The sequence below is a fragment of the Balaenoptera acutorostrata genome, chromosome 5, assembly GCF_949987535.1.
Source record: "Balaenoptera acutorostrata chromosome 5, mBalAcu1.1, whole genome shotgun sequence".
Classification (NCBI taxonomy): Eukaryota; Metazoa; Chordata; class Mammalia; order Artiodactyla; family Balaenopteridae; genus Balaenoptera; species Balaenoptera acutorostrata.
Genome location: NC_080068.1, coordinates 86405463 through 86427972, shown reverse-complemented (window position 1 = coordinate 86427972; position 22510 = coordinate 86405463).

Below are 22510 nucleotides of genomic sequence, written 5' to 3'. Positions count from 1 at the left end.
CCTGGCTAATGAGATGGGTAAGCTGAAAAAAGTTATATTTACTAAGACTCTAGTGAGAAATTGGGGGTCTGGGCAATATTGCTCTTAAGTTTAGGTAAGAAAGTGGATACAAAATTAGAGACAGTCAGTCTTTTCAGTGAGGCATGGTTTTGGTCAAGAGAAGACTCCAGTGCATGTATTACTTCTGTTGGAAGCTTTAGCACAGTGACAGTGAAAAAGCAGGCAGAACAGATCTGTTCTGCACATGATGTTGTTTAGATTGTTAACACTTCAGCAATGAAGGTGACTAGGGTAAGTCAGAGAATACTATTGGACAAAGAGAAAGGTTGTTTGTGAGAACATATCTGACACGTATTAGTAACATCTGGAAATTATAGAATAAAATATGTCAGGGTGGTCACAATCTCACATTACTATTTGGGGAAGGGTAACTAGAGAAAGCATGAGTCACACATGACATTTTGAAGACAATGGTATCACTTTAGAATAAAAGTGTGATCTGTGTTCATACAACCTGAGATGAAGAGTGATTGTCTGCAAGGATAATGCCTATCCTTAGACTATGTTGAATAATTTATTATCTAGGAAAATGGTGTGAAATCCAGTGTGAAACATGCATTCATGTATGATTAAGTTTTCATCAGTTTATGGTATAATTATAGCAAAAAGCAAATCAGAAATGAATCTCATCAATTGGATATACAGACTTTATCAGTCAGCATCCCAAAAGGAAACAGGATTCACCCCAGATGTCTAAAATGTTAGGAACTACAGAGGCATGGACAAAGTTAAAAGAACAAACAAGGGATGGCGAGGATCTCTGAGACTACATATCAACATTGAGGAGGCACTGCTTCCACTGGGATTGAAGTACCCAGGAAAGGAAATAGTGTTACCAGAGATGAGTGATATTGGGAGAGGAGGAGAGGTTACCTGGTGATGTTCTAAAGGAATGCAACTATTGCCAGAAATATGAAGGTAGTGCTGACAAGATGGGGTAATAAACCTATCTCTTCTCCTATCCAATGGTCTGCTGCTTTTGCCTCTACCAGCCAGAAACCAACTGGCTAGGTAACTTGGACGATGTAGTCCACAGGCGTCAACTATACTCCATCTTCATCTCAAGCACAGAACAGAAAATAAAAGGGCAGAGGATAGAGATATATCCTGTAGGTGGACACTGAGAATAACCCAGAGCAAAGTATTGAATAATAGTAGTTTAGACAGGATTGAAAACTTTTGTTTTCAACTACTGGGTAATTTCTAGGCTATTCCCTTTGTACAGGCTACAGTAAGGGTATAATTTTAATGCAACCAAGCTAGATACACAGTAATTATGCCTTTCTTATGCAATTTCATAGAATTTCATAGAATTGAAGATTTAGTTCTTTAAAATTGGGAAGAGTTGACTTGATTGTGCATTATAGTTTCTTGATTGAGTTAATTAACTAAACAAGTATTTTTTTAATGTGAGAATATTATTTAAGAGTTTTGTATTACATAATGTAAATAGCAGAAATAATAAAAGAAAGAAAGGACTTTTTAGGCAAGTGTTTTACAGTTCCCTTTAATCCTAGACGTATTATAAATACATGTGTTCATGTTCTAAGTGTAGATACTGTATTTTGCATATGCAGTGTCTTGATCTGTGCTATGCATGATATCATGGTTGAATTTACATCCACCTACTTTGCTCAATTAGTGTCTTTTTAAATAGCTAAGTAAACCTCTTTATTTTTAAAACACAAAAATAGCATCCTGTGAAACATTTGGATCCAAAATAGAATCTATGTGAAACTCAAAAAACCAAAATAGAATCTCTACAACTCCTCCAATCTAAAGCACTTGGAAATAGCTTTACTGGGTGTGACACATCCATCACTTTCTTACTGATTTAAGGTCACCTTTTAGGTTTTATCTATAGATTACTTACACACACATGTGCACACGTACATGCACACACACCCCTCCTTCTGTAGTGCTAAAGATCTAGAAGTTAATATTTGATTCAACTATCTCTAGCTTGCACACTAGAGATGAAGTTTGTGGATGAAGTGTAGGGTGCGTGTCAGTGTTAGAAATTGGTTATGTGAACAGTTAGTGGATATTGGCTTAGTTAACCTATGTTCTTACCAATGCAAACCTTCTCTTAAATCATACCCATTTCTAACATGAGCAACAAAATGCGGTTTCCTGAGCTCTCCGTGATCAAAAGTCACTAGGGTACTAACTTCTAGGGGAACTACATGTTTCTTTCGCTCCTTTGAAAGGTCACAGACTTCCACTCACTCTCCATTGTAAGACTCAGCAAAGGCACCTTCATAATCAGAAGGCCCATGTTGAAAACTTGTCCTGCAGAATTAGATAGTGAGTGTACAAAGAAGTATACAAAGAAGGAAAAAGTAGAGAGTATTAATCTTATACTAGCAGCTATCATTTACAAAATTACTATGTAACCTCCCATCTTTAGAAAGCTGTATTGTTGGTAGTCTCAGTGCATTCTGAGGGGAAAAAGTATATGCATGTGTGTAATTTTCCCATTCTATCATCTGTTAGTTATGTGAATTTGGTCAAGTTTTTAAAACTCCAAAAACTTAGCTTCTTTTGGAAAGTGCTGAATAGATTGGCTATTTTCATTACAAAGTCAGCATTTTATACTTATAATCTCTAATCTTCACAGTTATCCTTCAAGGCAGTTAATTACAGTTTCCCATTTTATTTTCATTTTTTAAATTTATTTATTTTTTGATGTCAGAAATATAGTTCTTTTTTGGAAATACATTAATTCAGTTGATCATGCATGTAACAAATTCAAATGATAGAGACCTACACTAGACTCAAAATTTTTAGCAGGAAAGAAAATATTTGCAGGTTTTATCAGTGAAAAAAATACACTGAGCTTCTAAGTAATGGTTAATTACATAACAATAAATTTGCTATTCTTCTCTGCTTCACAGTTATCCAGAAGATTCTATCCAAACTCCTTTTTTAGGTCACTTCAAGGCACAGGACAGCTTATTAACTAATGCTAGTTCTCTAAAAAGAAATTAAATATATTGTTATGGACTACCAAATTAATTAATATACATGGAGTTGCCTTTTAAAATGTTCCTGTTGAAATAGCCCACTATCGTTTGTTACTAAAAGCCCCTCTAACTATAATTAAAAATAAAACTTTAAAAGATAAATGCTGAAAGAAATGTCAATTGATAGTTACCTTTCTTATTAAAGTACAGTTGATTTCCAATATTATGTTAGTGTCCTGTGTACAACATAGTGATTCAATATTTTTATAGATTATACTCCACTTAAAGTTATTATAAAATATTAGCTATATTCTCTGTGCTGTACAGTATATCCTTGAAGCTTATTTAATTTATACATAGTAGTTTGTACCTCTTAATCCCCTCCCCCTTCCCTCTCCCCCCTGGTAACCACTAGTTTGTTCTCTATATCTATGTGTCTCTTTCTGTTTTGTTATATTCATTCGTTTGCTTTATTTTTTAGATTCCAAATATAAGTAATAGCATACAGTCTTTGTCTTTTTCTGTCTAACTTATTTCACTTAGCATAATACTCTCTAGGTCAATTCATGTTGTTGAAACTGGGAAAATTCATTCTTTTCTATGGCTGAATAATATTCTGGTATATATATATATACCACTGATTTATCCATTCATCTGTAGATGGACACTTAGGTTGTTTCCATATCTTGGCTACTGTAAATAACGACAATGTTGCTATGAACATTGGGTTGCATGTATCTTTTCCAATTAGTTTTTGTTTTCTTTGGATATATGCTCAATTACTGGATCACATGGTAGTGCTATTTTTAATTTTTTGAGGAACTTCCATACTGTTTTTCATAGTAGCTGTACCAATTTACATTCCCACCAACAGTGTAGGAGGGTTCTATTTTCTCCATATCCTCACTGACATTTGATATTTGTGCTCTTTTTTCTGATAGCAATTATGATGATTGTAAGGTAATATCTCAATGTGGTTTTGATTTGCAGTTCTCTGATGATTAGTGATGTTGAGAATCTTTTCATTTGCCTATTGGTCATCTGTATGTCTTCTTTGGAACAATGTCTATTCAGTTCTGCCCAGTTTTTGATCAAATTGCTTATTTTGTTATATTGAGTTGTATAAGCTGTTTATATATTTTGGATATTACCCCCAATCAGTCCTGTCATTTGCAAATATTTTCTCCAATTCCATAAGTTGTCTTTTTTGTTTTGCCACTGGTTTCCTTTGCTGTTAAAAAGCTTTTAAGTTTATTTTGGTCCCATTTATTTATTTTTGCTTTTATTTTCTTTGCCTTAGGAGACAGATCCAAGAAATATTGTTATGATTTATGTCAAATAGTGTTCTACCTGCTTTCTTCTATGAGCTTTATTGTTCCATCCTATATTTAGGTCTTTAATCCATTTTGAGATTTTTGTATATGGTGTGACAAAATGTTCTAATTTCATTCTTTTACATGCAGCTGTCCAGTTTTCCCAGCACCATTTATTAAAGAGATTATTTTCCCCACTGTATATTCTTGCATCCTTTGTCATATATTAATTGACCATAAGTGTGTGGATTTATTTCTGGGCTGTCTACTCTGTTCCATTGATTTTTGTCTCTGTTTTTGTGCCAGTACCATACCGTTTTGATTATCTGTTGCTTTGTAGTAGAGACCAAAGTCAGGGAGCCTGATACCTCTAGCTCTGTTCTTTTTTCCTCAAGATTACTTTAGCTATTTGGGATTTTTGTGTCTTCACATAAATTTTAGGATTATTTGTTTTAGTTTTGTGAGCAATGTTATGGGTATTTTGATAAGGATTTCACTAATTCTGTGGATTACCTTAAGTACTATGGACATTTTAACAATATTAATTCTTTCAATCCATGAACACGGATCTCTTTACATTTCTTTTTATCATCTTCAATTTCCTTCCTCAATGTTTTACAGTTTTCAAAATATAGTTATTTCACTTCCTTCATTACATTTATTCCTAGGTATTTTATTCTTTTTGATGCAATTTTGAGATTGTTTTCTTGCTTTCTCTTTCTGATAGTTTATTACTAATGTACTTTCTGTATATTAATATTGTATTCTACAAGTTTACTGAATTCACTTATTAATTCTAATAGTTTTTGAGTGAAGACTTTAGGGTTTTCTATGTATAATATCATGTCCTCTGCTAATAATGACAGTTTTACTTCTTCCCTTCCAATTTGGACGCATTATTTTTCTCCTTTTTCTTCTCTGATTGTTGTAGCTAAGACTTCAAATACTATGTTAAATAGAAGTGGTGAGAGTGGGTATCCTTGTCTTGTTCCTGATTTTAGAGGAAGAACTTTCAGCTTTTCACCATTGAGTATGATATTAATAATAAGCATCCTTTATTATATTGAAATATATTCCCTCTATACTAACCTTGATGAGTATTTTTATCATGAATGATGTTGAATTGTGTCAAATGCTTCTTCTGCATCTATTGAAAAGATCATGTGACTTTTGTCCTTCCTGGACTTTTGTTTGCTGGGAGATTTGATTACTAATTCATTTTCACTGCTAGTGTTTGGTCTGTTCAGATTGTCTATTTCTTCCTGATTCAGTCTTAGAGGATTGTATGTTCCTAGAAATATATCCATTTCTTCTAGGTTTTCCAATTTATTGGAATATAACTGTTAGTAGCATTCTATTATAATTTTTTGTGTGGTTGGTTGTAATTTCTTCTTATTCATTTTTTATTTTGTTTGAGTTTTCCCTCTTTGTTTCTTGAGGAGCCTGGCTAAAGACTTAACAATTTTGCTTATCTTTTCAAAAAACCAGCTCTTGTTTTCATTAATATTTTCTTTCTTTCCTTCTTTTTTTTGTCTCTATTTTATTTATTTCCTCTCTGATCTTTGTTTCCTTCCTTCTGCTGATTTTGGGCTTTGTTTGTCCTTCTTTTTCTAATTCCTTTAGATGGTAGTTTAGGTTGTTTATTTGAGATTTTCTTGTTTCTTGAGTTAGGGCTGTATCACTATAAACTTTTCTCTTAGAACTGCTTTTGCTGTATCCCATGTATTTGGAAAGTTGTGTTTCCCTTTACATTTGTCTCCAGGTATTTTCAATTTCTCTTTTGATTTCTGCATTGACCCATAGCTTTTTAGTAACATGTCTTTTAGTCTTCAAGTGTTTGTGTTTTTCCCATTTTTCTTTCTATAATTTATTTCTAGTTTCATACTGTTGAGGCAGGAAAAAATGCTGGATATAGTTTCTATTCTCTTAAATGTGTTGAAACATATTTCATGGCCTAGCATGTGATCTATCCTAGAGAACATTCCATGTGTACTTGAAAAGAATGTGTATTCTTTTGATTTTGGATGGAATGTCCTGTAGATGTCTATTAAGTCTAACCAGTCTAATGTGTCATTTGACCAACTGCTTCCTTATTGACTTTATATCTGGATAATATATTTATTGATGTACATGGGATGTTAAAGTCCCCTGCTATTATTGTATTATTGTCAACTTCTCCCTTTATGTCTGTTAATATTTGCTTTATATATTTAAGTTTTCTATACTAGGTACATATATTAACAAATATTATATCCTCTTCTTGTATTGATCCCTTTATTATTATATAATTCTCTTCTCTGTCTTTTGTTATAGACTTTGTTTTAAAGTCTATTTTGTCAGATATGAGTATTGCTACCTCAGCTTTCTTGTCATTTCCATTTCTATGAAATATCTTTTTCCATCCCCTTACTTTCAATCTGTGTGTGTCTTTAACTCTGAAGTGAGTCTCTCGTAAGCAGTATATAGATGGGTAGTCAACTACTTAATGTCTTTTGATTAGAGCATTTAGTCCATTAACATTTAGAGTAATTATTGATAGTCATATATTATTGCCATTTGGTTAGTTGTTTTTGTAGTTCTCTGTTCTTCTTCTTTTAGTTTTTTCCATTGTGGTTTGATGGTTTTCTTTAATGGTATGCTTGTGTTCTTTCTCTCTAGTTTCTGTGTGTCTATTGTAGGTTTTTTTTTGATTTGTGGTTATCATAGGGTTCATATATGTTGACCTTTAACTATAACTACTTGTTATAAACTTGTAGTCATTTAAGTTAAAACACTTTCTAAAATATCTACATTTTTTACTCCCCACCCCCATGTTTTGTGTTTTTGATGTCATATTTTACATCTTCATGTTTATTCCTTCACTGTTTATTGTACTTATAGTTTATTTTACACTTTTTGTCCTTTAATTTTTGTACTAGCTTATTTAAGTTGTTTATACACAGACTTTACTATATATTTGCTTTTACCAGTGGAATTTTTCCTTTTCTATAAACTCTTAATTCTTGTTGTAGCCTTTTATTTTTCCACTTAGAGAAGACCAGTTAACATTTCTTTTAAGATTGGTTTAGTATTGATGAATTCCTTTAGTTTTTGCTTGTCTGAGAAGTTCTTTCTTACCTTTACTTCAATTCTGAATTATAATTTTTCTGGGTAGAGTATCCTAGGTTGTAGGTTTTCTCCTTTCAGCACTTTAAATATATCATGCCACTCCCTTCTGGTCTACAAAATTTCTGCAGAAAAATCAGCTGATAACCTTATGGGGGGATTCCTTTATATGTGACTCTTTGTTTTTCTCTTGCTGCCTTTAGAATTCTCTTTTTATAACGTTTGCCATTTTAATTATGGGTATGGGTATTTTAATTTGGTATGGGTCTCTTTGGGTTTATCTTGTTGGGGACCCTCTGTGCTTCCTGTACATGGGTATCTATTTCCTTCTTTAGGTTCAGGAAATTTTCAGCCATAATTTTATCAAATATATTTTGACCCTTTTCTTTCTTCTCCTTCTGGAACCCCTACAAAGTGAAAGTTAGTATGCTTGATGTTGTCTTAGGAGTCCTTTAAACTGTTCTTATTTTACAATTTGTCTTTCTTTTTGCTGTTCTGATTAGGTTATTTCCATTATTCTGTCTTCCAGAATACTTATGCATTCTTCTGTATTACCTAGTCGGCTATTAATTCTTTCTAGTGTGTTTTTCATATCTGTTATTGTATTCTTCAACTCTGACTGGTTCTTTATATTTTCTAGTTGTTTGTTAAAATTCTCATTGTGTTCATCTATTCTTTTCCTTAGTTCAGTACTATTCTTATTACAGTTTCTTTGAGCTCTTCATCTGTTAAATATGTATCTGTTTCATTAGCTGTTTTTTCAGTTGTTTTCCTTTGTTCCCTATGAAATTAGGTGGAATAGTTACCTATCCCAGTCTCAAAAGGGAGACTTGTGTGAGAACGTCCCTATGCAGTCTACCTGTGCCCAGTGGTTTTGGTGGGAGAGCTGGATCCGAAGTGAGCATGAGACATATTTACCCCAGGTAGTACTGGCAGGTAGGTGGGGCTGAAGATCTAGGAGCTAGAGTTGGAACCAGGTGTGAGTCAGGGCTTCTCCTATGTTCATTGGCCAACACTGTCCTATTGGGAATGGGGTTGAGTCCCAAGGTGCTGGCAGAAGCCCTGAGGTTTGGATCTGAGCTAGTTCCATTCCCTCTAAGTATCCACTCTCCCCACTCTCAGCATCAGCACATTCACTCCAGAGGGGAGCACCACTGGAGCAAGAGGGGCCAGAGCTGGAAACTGGTGCAGGTTGGGGTGTGTGTTAGGGTGGTCGTGGCACACCAGTCAGAGTTCCAAACCACTCCCCGTCCGCTGTCTTCATGAGCACCAGTGATGGCCACCCTTGCTCTTTTCAGGTGCAGTACTGGGTCCATGCTGGCTCTTTCCCTCTCAACTGCACATTCTCCTTGGTAACAGCAGCCTTTTCCCTAGTGAGGAGCTGGTGGGAGCTAGAGGATCCAGATCAGATACTCCATGTGAGTCAGGGCACATGCTGTGCAGTCATAGGAAACCACCATAGAAGTTTCAATCTGCTTCCTCTGCCTTGTTTCAGGAGTAAGCAAGCATGTGCACACTCTTCATAAGCAGAGTCTAGGTTTCTTACAGCCCTCCCATTAATCCCACTGATTTTCAAACCAGCTAAGCAGACTCATCTTCCTAGTGTTGGACCCCAGGGCTGTGGAGCCCAATATGTGGTTCAAACCACTTACCCCTCAGGGAGGATCTACTAGCACATGTAATCTCCCTCCTATTGTTTGTCCCCTTCTTGGGGCACTGGTCTTGACCTGATTGCTTCTCTTCCCTTCCTATCCAGCTCCATGCAGATGCTTCTTTACAACATTGTTTGTATAAGAGTCTTTCTGCTAGTCTCCAGTTTGTTTTCAGTGAGAATTGCTTCACATGTAGATTTTTTTTTTTTTTTGATGTGTCATGGTGGCAAGAAAGCTCTGTGTCCTCCTACTCCACCTTCTTGATCCCCTACCTCTATAATTTCCCATTTTAGAGATTATAGAACTGAGGCTCAGAGAATTCAGAAACCTGCTCAGGATTATGTAGTCACAAAGTGACAGACTGGAACTTGAACCATCTTTCTTAGCATTTTATTCTCTGATGTATGTGTATAGTATCAGAGTAGTACAGGCTGGGTCATATAGGTTATATTAATAATTTTGATCTTTATTTTAAGGAAACAAGAGGCCATTCACAAGATTTTAAAGAGAGGACTAATTCATCTGATATGATTCATTTCAATTCAGTTTAAAAGATCTCATTTTATGTGGAGAATAAAGAACAGATTACAGGAAAATATAAATGTATCTGAAGAGTTCAGTATAGTGGGAGTGAGTGGTGTTTGCTTGGTGAAATTGGAAAAGAAAACATAGAAACTGCTGAGATATATTTATCAGGAAAAAACTTACCAGATAGAGGAAATGGTGGGTAGAGAGAGAGGAGAGAGCTAGAAAAATACAAATTCAAGTTGGAGACCATTAACCTCACCAAAGTGTCAGTTTCCTTTGGTCATCCCTTTATAAAGAATCCACCCATTGCTGGTGTAGTGTGCATAAAGTATTTTTCGTTTATGAATGAACATATACATATATGTGTGTGTGTGTGTATATATATATATATATATATATATATATATATATATATACAGAGAGAGAGAGAGAAAGAGAGAAAGAGCCTTGTTTTCTCTACTAGCACTTTATTTTCTAAATCATCTTTTTTTTTTTTTTTTTTGCTACCTCCTATGTTTATGCTTTCTATAAGATCTACGTTTTGAATACCTATGACTTACATGTTGGCCTTCTAATCTACTTTCATTATCTGGTTGATGATATCTTGTTTTCATCTCATATCTAGATAAGTATAACATTTGGCAGATTTGCCTTGATGAGCTAAACTTTTGTTAGTGGCAATGAATCACCATTATTCCTCTTTCATTATATTCCAGATAAATTCCCTCTCAGCTTCTGCCCTTGATCTACCTAGTGGTCCTAGTTCCTGCTTTACATATGAGTTAGACATTAGCCATAGATTGAAAAATCTAATATTGAATAGTTGATGCTTTTCATTTTCAAACTAAAAGAAGGTACTTCCATTGAATTAAAATGGAAAAGTATAAAAGTGGTTTTTTTTAAATTTCACTTTTAGAGTTTGCTCCTAGTTACTTCTCATGACTGGTTCTATGAGAATGAGAGTTTTATTGACATTATATATGGTCCTCCCTCAGTACCAGCTAATACTGCTTTGGTAAATAATTGTGGATTTAGGTTCAGTTATGATTTTGGACAAACATGTAACAAATAGCACAATTACACACTCATATTTTATAGGAGACTGCATATGATGTCACACAAATGTACAATAAGTCTAGTTTCAGCCTAATTCAGATGGACTTAAATATATCCATTTATTTTCCATCCATATACTTGTCAAATATATGTGAGATAAGTACAAAATAAGTACAAAAAGTACATGATTTTTCCATTAGTGTTTTCAGCCACAAAATAGAATTGTATATTTTTAAATTCACGTTTTCTAACAAATTTCTTCAGAATACGTGCATAATAGGGAATGAAGCTTTGTGTAACAGTCTATATCATAGCATAATGTGTTGGGTGTAAAACAAATTGTACTTCTTCAACTGTGCCTGTTGTGGACACATACACACATGGAGGAAAAATTTTGAGTTTGAGCTGGGTGTTCTGCAGTATGACAAATAGGGTCAAACTGCCAAGCTTTGAAATAGTCATTTCCCTTAATTATAGCTTGAAGGAAAACAAAAGAATTTTGGAAACAATTCGTTAGCCGGTTATGTTGGATATCAGATACCATGTTACATTTGTCTTGTTCTGCTGACTTGAACTTATCAAGACTTTAGTGTACCTTTTAATTTTTTTCCTGAAGCTCTGCTACACAACAGATGGGATGTCTAACATCCTTTTCTATTTAAAACATACAAGTTCTAATCAACAGGAGGGTTTTAGAATGTTAAACCAGCCAGCCATAAGAAATGTGTCATGCAGTTTCCTGTCATTCTAATTAATTAGATAGCATTATTTGTTGTCCCCAATGAAGCTAACTGAGCTCAATGCTGGGATAATAGCTTCATTCTTATCAAAGGTTTGTTTTCACATTATTGGCTTAGATTGAGCAAAAAATCAAATATTCCAAGATTACGCCAAATGCGTGAGAACTATGATTTGTATATGAGACTGACATGTTTAACCTTCTCTCAAGATCACATAAACATTTTAACAATTTAGAATTCTTTTACTTGGAAATTATACTTTCTCTAATATCATATCTCTCTCATTTTCAAAATATATTATAATATTTTGTGGCAAGATTTTTCTACTCTGTTATAGTTTTCAATTATATTTATCAAGACAGTATGTTCTCAGTACTACAAGTGACCTATTATTGTATGCTATTCATGTTCTTAAACTACTGATTCAAATAAATGTTATGTAAATTGTTAATTAGTGAGCAATCCATAAATAAAACATAATTTATGGAATTTCTGCCTTAATTACTGGGAAAAAAATGAACACAAAATAGTGAAAATCAGGAGACAATTTAGTAGACAATCTAAGTTAAAATATTTAATTTTATTCTGAAAGATATCATTATAAATTAGAAGAGATATGTTAAGTAGAAGAATAATGACAATAGATAATTAAGCAAAAGTGAGAATACTAATTCTAGTATAGGATTCCCGCAAATATATTTGGATCCTTGAACCATTATGAATATTTACCTATCATTATCACTCTTAAAATGTCTACACATCCAAAACCTCTTACTTATTATGTTTTTTCTTTTCTCCCCAATAATTGTTTTGATATTTTCTATGAATTTATTAAAAAAAAAAACACTTCAGTTAAACTAATTAAATTTATATTTAGAAAGTCCAAAGGCATATACATTATAAAGAGTTAACATAAGCACTTATTTCTGTAAGGAAAAATATTAATGTTGATTTTAATGGTTGAAATAGTCTCTAATAATAAATAAGTTCTAGCACACATTTGATAAGGCGCTAAGAAATTGGTATACTAATCACAACATCTAGAAGTAACTGGTGCCTGTAACATATCTTAAAAGATACAAGAAAACTCCTTTTATTATTGTCTGGAAAAAACCTTCGTCCCCTACTGGGCCATAATTAGGTATGCATTTGGTAGAGATATGTGATTTGTCTTTGATAGCACTTCAAAATTATCAGCAACCAGTGCTCTCTCTTCATTTCTTTCAGTTGAATGGCTACTTGTTTTTCAGAGTCCACATAAATTTTGCTCATAGAATCTTCTTCCATTCCTACAGTTTTAATTAAACTCTACCTTGCATAACATTTTCAAGCCCAGTTTTAACATTTTGTTTGTTCTTGTATTTCAGTGCTGTAATATCTACTAAGCAAGGGATTGGCAAACTTTTTCTGTGAAGGATTGGACAGTGAGCCTATTAGGTTTTGCAGGCCATTCGATTTCTGTTCCAACTATTCAACCTTGTCATTGTGGACTGCACAGGCATCCACAGAAAACACATAACATAAGAACCATGACTGTATTCCAATAAAAAATTAATTTACAAAAATAGGTGGTGAAGTAGACTTGTCCCACAGGCTGTAGTTGGCTGACCTCCATATTAGACTGTAAGCTCCTTGAGGGAAGAGACCATGCCTTCTTCATCTTCTTTACCACATTGGGTTTGTCATAGTAATTTCCACATTTTAGGGCCTTGAAAATTCATTATTGAATTAATGAAAGGACAGACCCATGACTACAGTGTAGAGTTTGGACAGTCATTTGTATAAGTGGTAAGGAGTAGAGAAAGTGAAAGACAGGAAAGTGGAAGAAAGAAAAGAAATCAGAAGTAAAAAAAAAAAAAACAAAAAAAATCATCAATTTGCCATTTTAAACTACTTTTCTTGTTCAGAAGTAATATCACAACCCCCAAAATAATTTAACAATGATTATACTGTAATTTACTATGTTAGTGAAAACTCAAGGTCCTTTTCATAAGGAACACACAATAGGGCTGGGTAGAAAAACTTGTTATCTTAAGTGAATTTATTAAGTGGTTAACACAGATCCATTGTAACACAGCAAAGTATGGAGTACTTCTCCTGAGTTTCAAAGAGGAATTGACTTGTGCTTCAGTTCTAATGAATGAACTTCAGGAATGAGAAGATTCCTGAAGATCAGCACAGTTAGCCTTCAGGATTATAGAAAGTAGGTCTCTAACTTTAAAAAATATTGAAATGACTGCTGTTTCAGTTATTCACAGTGATTCCTACCAATTCACTTGAAAGCAAAATTTGACCAGACTATGCTAGAATAAGGATACCCCTCTGATGATGAAGAATTTGATATATTTCATAATTATCTTGTCATTTAATAAAGAACAAATATAAGTAGATGATATGGAAAGAAGATTGGAAAACCTCAAATTTGTAGACAAAGGTAAATTTAGATCATTCCCTCAGGGTAGCACAGATTTTCTGGGATAAGTGGCAGACTGAGATTTTTTTTTTATAGTATCAGTGCCAACACTGAGATAGGTATATTCTTACCATAGGATTACACACAGAGAGATAAAGGCATAGTCAGGAAATGTTGAAAAGCATTTGATACTTGCCTTAAAATATTTTTTCAAAGAATGTATCTATTAAAATAATTATGTTATACTACCTTTGACTATTTTTGACACCAACTGTGAATTGATTCACAGACAGTAAAACAACCCCGACTACTTTTTATACCCTTAGAGCCCGGCATTAAGACCAGCATGTAGAAATACAAAGTGGGTAGTGTCCCCGCATATAGGCGGCAAATAGAAGATGCATTAGTTTTCTATTGTTTCATAACAAATGACGACAAACTTAACAATAGCCATTTATTAGCTCACAATTCTGTAAGACATAAATTTGGCATGACATGGTTAAGTTTTCTGCTCAGGGTATCACAATCCTGAACTCAAGATGTTGTCAAGACATAAATTTGGCATGACATGGTTAAGTTTTCTGCTCAGGGTATCACAAGCCTGAACTCAAGATGTTGTCCAGGCTGAGCTCTTGCCTGGGAGGCTCTGGGGGAAATTTCACTTCCAAGTTAACTCATGATTGGCAGAAATCAGTTTCTTGTAGCTGTAGGACTGAGGTCCCCATTTCCCTGACAGCCTTTGGATGAGGATTGCTCTTAGCTGATAGAAGCTGCCTCTTTCCATTAGCAACTTAGAACCAGGATGTCTGCTTTCTTCCAGAGTAGGCAAAGTGTATCTTTCTGACTTCCTCTCTGTGATCAGTTGGAGGAAACTCTGCTTTTAAGGGTTTAAATACGCCTGTGAATAAGTCAGGCCCATCCAGATAAACTTCCTAGTTGAAGGTCAACTGAGCTTTATAACATAACGTAATCACAGGAGCAAAATCCATCAAATTCACAGTCCCAGGGATTGTGCAGGGTGCCATTCTAGATTCTATTTACCACAGGGAAGAAGCACAGGACTTTGGAGTGGAGCACTGGTCTTTACATCTCAGCTCTGCTGATTTATAACAATGTGATGTGGAGAAAGTCATTTGATGTATCCTTTCCTTAGCCTCATTGTTTGTAAAATTGGTAAAATACTGTTGCAACGATGAGTTATTATTGTATTAACTCTTCAATACATGTTAGCTATTTTCATTAATTTGCAAGAATATCTAGACATGTTGGAGAAGGGGTGGTGTGAACGAATGTTTCGGAATCAACCTATGCCTTTAGATAAGCTTGAGATGAGGTAAATATGTTTGTTCTTCTCTCAGTGTATTTCAGTTCCCGTGACTCTACCCTCCATGATGACAGTATCTTGTAGTCTTAAAATTTTACAATTAAAAATACGCATTTTTGGTACAATTTAGCATCTAAAGTTCACCAAGGCAAACACTTCACCTAATATATCTGAAGAAACAGTGCTCTTTTATTGTAGTGGAGGAAAAACTGGCTATTGGATTTATTGATGAGCAGCACCTCCATCCCCAAATGTTAAAAAAATAGAGAGAACATTCTAAGGGTAACAGTAAGTTTATCTGAAATTTACTTTATGCATTAAATTTATATAATTGTGCCTGAATAAGATGTATCTTCACTTATAAATGGATCCATCTACACAAGCCAAACTTGAACAATTCAACAGCCCGATCATTTTGACCACATAAAAATGCATTTCTATAGCATCAACTACTGCAGTTATAACCTGTCTTTCCACTCTTCCTTTCAGAATTGACCCTTCCCAACTTTATAAGACTGGCTGCTGGTCTGATCAAAACGTGTGTACTTTTTTAGTATCTGATTATCAGTTTTCTTCAAGGAAAGCAATTTCTCCTCTCTACTGAAGTTCTGCTTTATTCTCTGTGATGCCTGTTCCCCACTGTGGTTATAGCCTGAGGGAGTTTAAGGAGCATGAGATTTGCAACTAGAAACCTATGGGTTGGAATGCTGTTGTGTCTAAACTCCCCTTTCTCTATTCCAGCACCAGAGCCTTGACTTGATTAGCTGGGGAGCTGGGAATTTGTGGCCTGTTGATAGTTAACCCTGATGTTGATTCCCAGCATCTGTTGATTTAATAATAAAAACTTGGATAAAGAGTAACTGCTCTTGCATCTCCAGGTGCTAAACTCTGTTTCCCTGTTAGGGTACCCTCTTTCTATCTATGGTCAGTTCATATTTTTTAGGGTGCCAATTTCTCAATGCTAGATTACATTTCTCCAGTCTGTTTCAGCCAAACACCTTGTCCTATCCCAGGGGATGATTTGCCATTACCTTTCAGCCCTGCTAGGCTCTTTAGTCCATTGTTCTTATAGATGTTGTGCATATTTTTGTCTAGAGAAGCGTTAATAAATGTAGCCTAACTGCACACAATTAAATTAAAGAGAAACAATAGTGACACAAGAGCAGATAAAACTATACTCTGCATTATCCTCGTTCATTGGTGAAACACTAAAATATTTTGTTTGTTTACTGGGGGAGCTGTTAAATAAAATTTTCAAAATAATTTGTGAAAACCTATCATTGAATTCTGTTAAAGTGGACTAGAAAATTGCATAGATAGTATTTTCAATACTGTTGGTTTTGCCCTAGAGTTATGACTAAAGAAATCATTAGCCATTGGTGTGATTTATATTAAAATCAAGAGGGTCTCTGTGTAGGCACAGGAATTCTTGGCTATATTTCTCAAAATATTGTTCACAGGCCACCAGTGGTAATGAACACCTAGAGTGTTTTTAACTTTTTAATGCAAATGTTCAAGTCCCATTGTATTCATACTGAAGCATATATTTGGGTTTGGCTAGATCACTAGTTGATTAATCTACATACTGCTTAGGACTATATTGGAAAAAATTCAACAGTTCTGTAATAAAGTGTTGGAAAAAATATAATCCTGTACTTCTGCCTGACTACAAGTCAATTAATTTGTTACTGCATATTATAGAAAAAATATAAGGTGCAAATTACAGTCATTAAAGATATTCTAAATTTTCAGGAAATTCTACTTTATTCAGAACAGTTATCTCTGTTTTATTATGATGTGAATCATACAAAATAGGAGGTTTTTATACAGATTCTTTGAAAAGGAAATGAAAACATTTGGCTATGGCTTGGGGTCATGACATAGAACTTTCTGGGATGATCAAAGTTCAAATAATCATATCCACTGGAAAATGACTGCTTCAGCAGTGAGTATCATCCTGTGATTTCTTTTTCTTAATTTCAAAATCATACATAAATGTATGTCCTGAAGCCCAAGGTAGAGCTGACCCTGCCTGTGAGCATTAAGTCTCTCCAGCTATAGGCAGAACTGTGATGTGAGGGTAGTATCTTATTGAAAGATTCAGAAAAGATAGGATAAGAATGTATTGCACCATTATAGGTTAGTTTGCACAGAGGAACAAAAATATATACACAGAGCAAACTGTAGCATGAGCAGTTACATAAATCATGCTGATCTAACAAACTTCAAACAACTGAAAGCCAAGCCCTTATCTTGTCTCGAAAGGCTTTCTCTGCTTTGGGTTGAAGCCCTCTTCCCAGGTGGAGTTGACATGAGACTTCTCTCCAACATTAATCTCCAATAGCTAGGTAACAAAGGTAAACTCAGTAAAGACATTACTGTCTTCTTGGGGAATTGGAGGGTGAGCTACAATGCCTATGCAGCAAAGCTGAGTAAAACAGAAATAAGAAAGATAAACAATCACTGGACACATTCTTCCCCCACAAACACATTCTCATTAAATTGCTGCAGCCGCAGGATCCCAAAGGAGGAATCGGCAAGAAAAACACAAATGAAAAAATAAAACCTATTCACAATTTCAATGTTTGCTGAGAAAAAGTAATTACAAAGCCATCAGGCCCAATTACAAAACACACAGAGTCAATTGTCATAAAGTATTTAGAAAGCCAAGTGGAGAATCCATCTGACCGGTGTCCTTCCATCCAAGGCAACCCAGCTCAGGGGCCTCTCGCCCCTTGTTTGTAAAAGTCACACAATGCACTCTATAATTGCACTGCTTGTTCACTCTGCCCTTAAACATTTATCACAGAGAATTAATTTCTCCAGGAGACCTTCTCTTGCTACTCAGAAAAAGCTGATTATTTTCCCCATTCCCATTTCAGGGATTTCCCTGTTCTTTCATAACCCCACTCCTCTTCTTCTCTTAACATTTTGACCTATGCACATGCCAATCTAAAGTTGCTGCATGAATTTGCAACAACTAAATACATCATTTGAAATATCATGTTCATTTAGAAATTGAGAGTGATGTTAGAAGATGAATTTCAAAACTCCAGCTCCACCCCCATGCTTAAAATATGTACACATGATAGTATACATATTTTATAAAATAAGAAATGTATAGTATTAGTATAAAATATATGTAAATAAAATAAATATATCTATAATATAAATATTATAGATAAAATACATATACTCATGGTGTGTGTATATATTATATATATGCATATATATTATAGTAATTACACTGAAAGCTATATTTTGCAGGTTCCACCTGTTCTGGAATCTAACCTCTAAATAACCTAGTAATGGTTAAAAGAAATATAATGAAATATTGCTTGCAATCATTTATTAGTGCAGTCCCTATTTATTGACATATAAGTTTTCTTATTGCTTTCTAAATAATGGTTCAATGAACCACACTATTTCAATTTTGATAGACTTATCTTAATATTAAGTAGGTTTGGTTCTGCCTCTTTGTTTCTTCTTCTTCAAAATTTTCTTTACTATTTTGGGCTCTTTCTACATCTTTACATATTTTTCGTTTCAATTTTTAGTACAAATCTCTGTCTACATTTTGATTAAAATTGTTATGAATTTTACATTTATTACTTAACTAACTAGAAAGGAATTTAATTCTTCCCATAAAGGAACATGATAAATCATCAGTATTAATTCAGGTCTTCTTTTATAAGCTTAAATAAAATGTGTATTTTTACTTACTTTTTTTGGTCCTGATATATTGTTCTTATTTTTAATATACATTGCCGGGTGAAGTTTGCTAATAATTTATTAATTTTGAATCTATGTTCAGAAGTGAAATTGGCCTATAATTTTGTGTTCTCAACAAACTTTCTTGTCCCATTTTGGTTTTGAAAGGCATAATACTCTAATAAAATGGTTTCTTCTTTTCATAAGACAAGGTTCACTTCTTTCTTTAAGGTTCGATAAAAGTTTCCAGTTAGCACAATCTGGGAAAGATAGACGTGAATAGTTATTTAACTTCTGTTTTAGCTATTCAAATGAGTATTGATTATTTTTTTTAACATCTTTATTTGACTATAACTGCTTTACAATGGTGTGTTAGTTTCTGCTTTATAACAAAGTGAATCAGCTATACATATACATATACATGTATCCCCATATCTCCTCCCTTTTGCATATCCCTCCCATCCTCCCTATCCTACCCCTCTAGGTGAGCACAAAGCACCGAGCTGATCTCCCTGTGTGATGCAGCTGCTTCTCACTAGCTATCTATTTTACATTTGGTAGTGTATATATGTCCATGTCACTCTCTCACTTTGTTCAAGCTGACCCTTCCCCCTCCTGGTGTGCTCAAGTCCACTCTCTACATCTGCGTCTTTATTCCTGTTCTGCCCCTAAGTACATCAAAACTTTTTTTTTTTTTTAAATACTCCATGTATATATGTTAGCATACAGTATTTGTTTTTCTCTTTCTGATTTACTTCACTCTGTATGACAGACTCTAGGTCCATCCATCTCACTAAAAATAACTCAATTTAGTTTATTTTTATGGCTGAGTAATATTCCATTGTATTTATGTGCCACATCTTCTTTATCCATTCATCTGTCGATGGACACTTAGGTTGCTTCCATGTCCTGGCTACTGTAAATAGAGCTGCAATGAACATTGTGGTACATGACTCTTTTTGAATTATGGTTTTCTCAGGGTATATGCCCAGTAGAGGAATTGCTGGGTCATATGGTAGTTCTATTTTTAGTGTTTAAGGAGCCTCCATACTGTTCTCCATAGTGGCTGTATCAATTTACATTCCCACAAACAGTGCAAAAGCATTCCCTTTTATCCACACTCTCTCCAGCATTTATTGTTTACAGATTTTTTGATGATGGCCATTCTGAATGGTGTGAGGTGATACCACATTGAAGTTTTGATTTGCATTTCTCTAATGAATAGTGATGTTGAGCATCCTTTCATGTGTTAGTTGGCAATCTGTATATCTTCTTTGGAGAAATGTCTATTAAGGTCTTCTGACCATTTTTGGATTGGGTTGTTTGTTTTTTTGATATTGAGCTGCATGAGCTGCTTGTAAATTTTGGAGATTAATCCTTTGTCAGTTGCTTCATTAGCAAATATTTTCTCCCATTCTGAAGGTTTTCTTTTTGTCTTGTTTATGTTTTCCTTTGTTGTACAAAAGCTTTTGAGTTTCATTAGGTCCCATTTGTTTATTTGTGTTTTTATTTCCATTTCCCTAGGAAGTAGGTCAAAAAGGATCTTGCTGTGATTTATGTCATAGAGTGTTCTGCCTGTGTTTTCCTGTAGGAGTTTTATAGTGTCTGGCCTTACATTTAGGTCTTTAATCCTTTTTGAGTTTATTTTTGTATATGGTGTTAGGGAGTATTCTAATTTCATTCTTTTACATGTAACTGTCCAGTTTTCCCAGCACCACTTACTGAAGAGGCTGTCTTTTCTCCATTGTATATTCTTGCCTCCTTTATCAAAAATAAGGTGACCATATGTGTGTGAGTTTATCTCTGGGCTTTCTATCCTGTTCCATTGATCTACATTTCTGTTTTTGTGCAAGTACCATACTCTCTTGATTACTGTAGCTTTATAGTATAGTCGGAAGTCCTGGAGCCTAATTCCACCAGCTCCATTTTTCTTTCTCAAGATTGCTTTGGCTATTCGGGGTCATGTGTGTTTCCATACAAATTGTGAAATTTTTTGTTCTAGTTCTGTGAAAAATGTCATTTGTACTTTGATCAAGATGGCATTGAATCTGTAGATTGCTTTTGGTAGTATAGTCATTTTCACAATGTTGATTCTTCCAATCCAAGAACATGGTATACCTCTCCATCTGCTTCTATCATCTTTAATTACTTTCATCAGTGTCATAATTTTCTGCATACAGGTATTTTGTCTCCTTAGGTAGGTTTATTCCTATGTATTTTATTATTTTCATTGCAGTGGTAAATGGGAGGGTTTCCTTAATTTCTCTTTCAGATTTTTAATCATTATTGTATATGAATGCAAAAGATTTCTATGCATTAATTTTGTATTTTGCTACTTTACCAAATTCATTGATTAGCTCTAGTAGTTTTCTGGTAGCCTCTTTAGGATTGTATGTATAGTATCATGTCATCTGCAAACAGTGACAGTTTTACTTCTTTTCCAGTTTGGATTCCTTTTATTTCTTTTTCTCTTCTGATTGCTGTGGCTAAAACTTCCAAAAGTATGTTGAATAATAGTGGTGGGAGTGGACAACCATGTCTTGTTCCTGATCTTAGAGGAAATGGTTTCAGTTTTTCAACACTGAGAACGATTTTGGCTGTGGGTTTGTCATATATGGCCTTTATTATGTTGAGGTAAGTTCCCTCTATGCCAACTCTCTAGAGGGTTTTTATCATAAATGGGTGTTGAATTTTGTCACAAGCTTTTTCTGCATCTATTGAGATGATCATATGGTTTTTTTTCCTTCAGTTTGTTACTATGTTTTATCACACTGATTGATATGTGTATATTGAAGAATCCTTGTATTCCTGAGATAAATGCCACTTGATCATGGTATATGATCCTTTTAATGTGCTGTTGGATTCTGTTTGCTAGTATTTTGTTGAGGATTTTTACATCTATGTTCATCGGTGATATTGGCCTGTAGTTTTCTTTCTTTGTGGCATCTTTGTCTGGTTTTGGTATCCGGGTGATGTTGGACTCATAGAATGAGTTTGGGAATGTTCCTCTCTCTGCTATATTTTGGAAGAGTTTGAGAAGGATAGGTGTAAGCTCTTCTCTAAATGTTTGATAGAATTCGCCTGTGAAGCCATCTGGTGCTGAGCTTTTGTTCATTGGAAGATTTTTATTCACAGTCTCAATTTCAGCACTTGTGATTGGTCTGTTTATATTTTTTATTTCTTCCTGGTTCAGTCTTGGAAGGCTGTGCTTTCCTAAGAATTTGCCCATTTCCTGCAGGTTGTCCATTTTATTGGGATATAGTTGCTTGTAGTAATCTCTCATGTTCCTTTGCATTTCTGCAATGTCAGTTGTTATGTCTCCTTTTTCATTTCTAAATCTGTTGAGTTGAGTCTTTTCCCTTTTTTTCTTGATGAGTCTGGCTAATTGTTGATCAATTTTGTTTATCTTCTCGAAGAACCAGATTTTAGTTTTATTGATCGTTGCTATTCTTTCCTTCATTTCTTTTTCATTTATTTCTGATCTGATATTTATGATTTCTTTCCTTCTGCTAACTTTGGGGTTTTTTTGTTCTTCTTTCTCTAATTCTTTACGTGTAAGTTTAGCTTGTTTATTTGAGATGTTTCCTGTTACTTTAGGTAGGATTGTATTGCTAAACTTCCCTCTTAGAACCACTTTGGCTT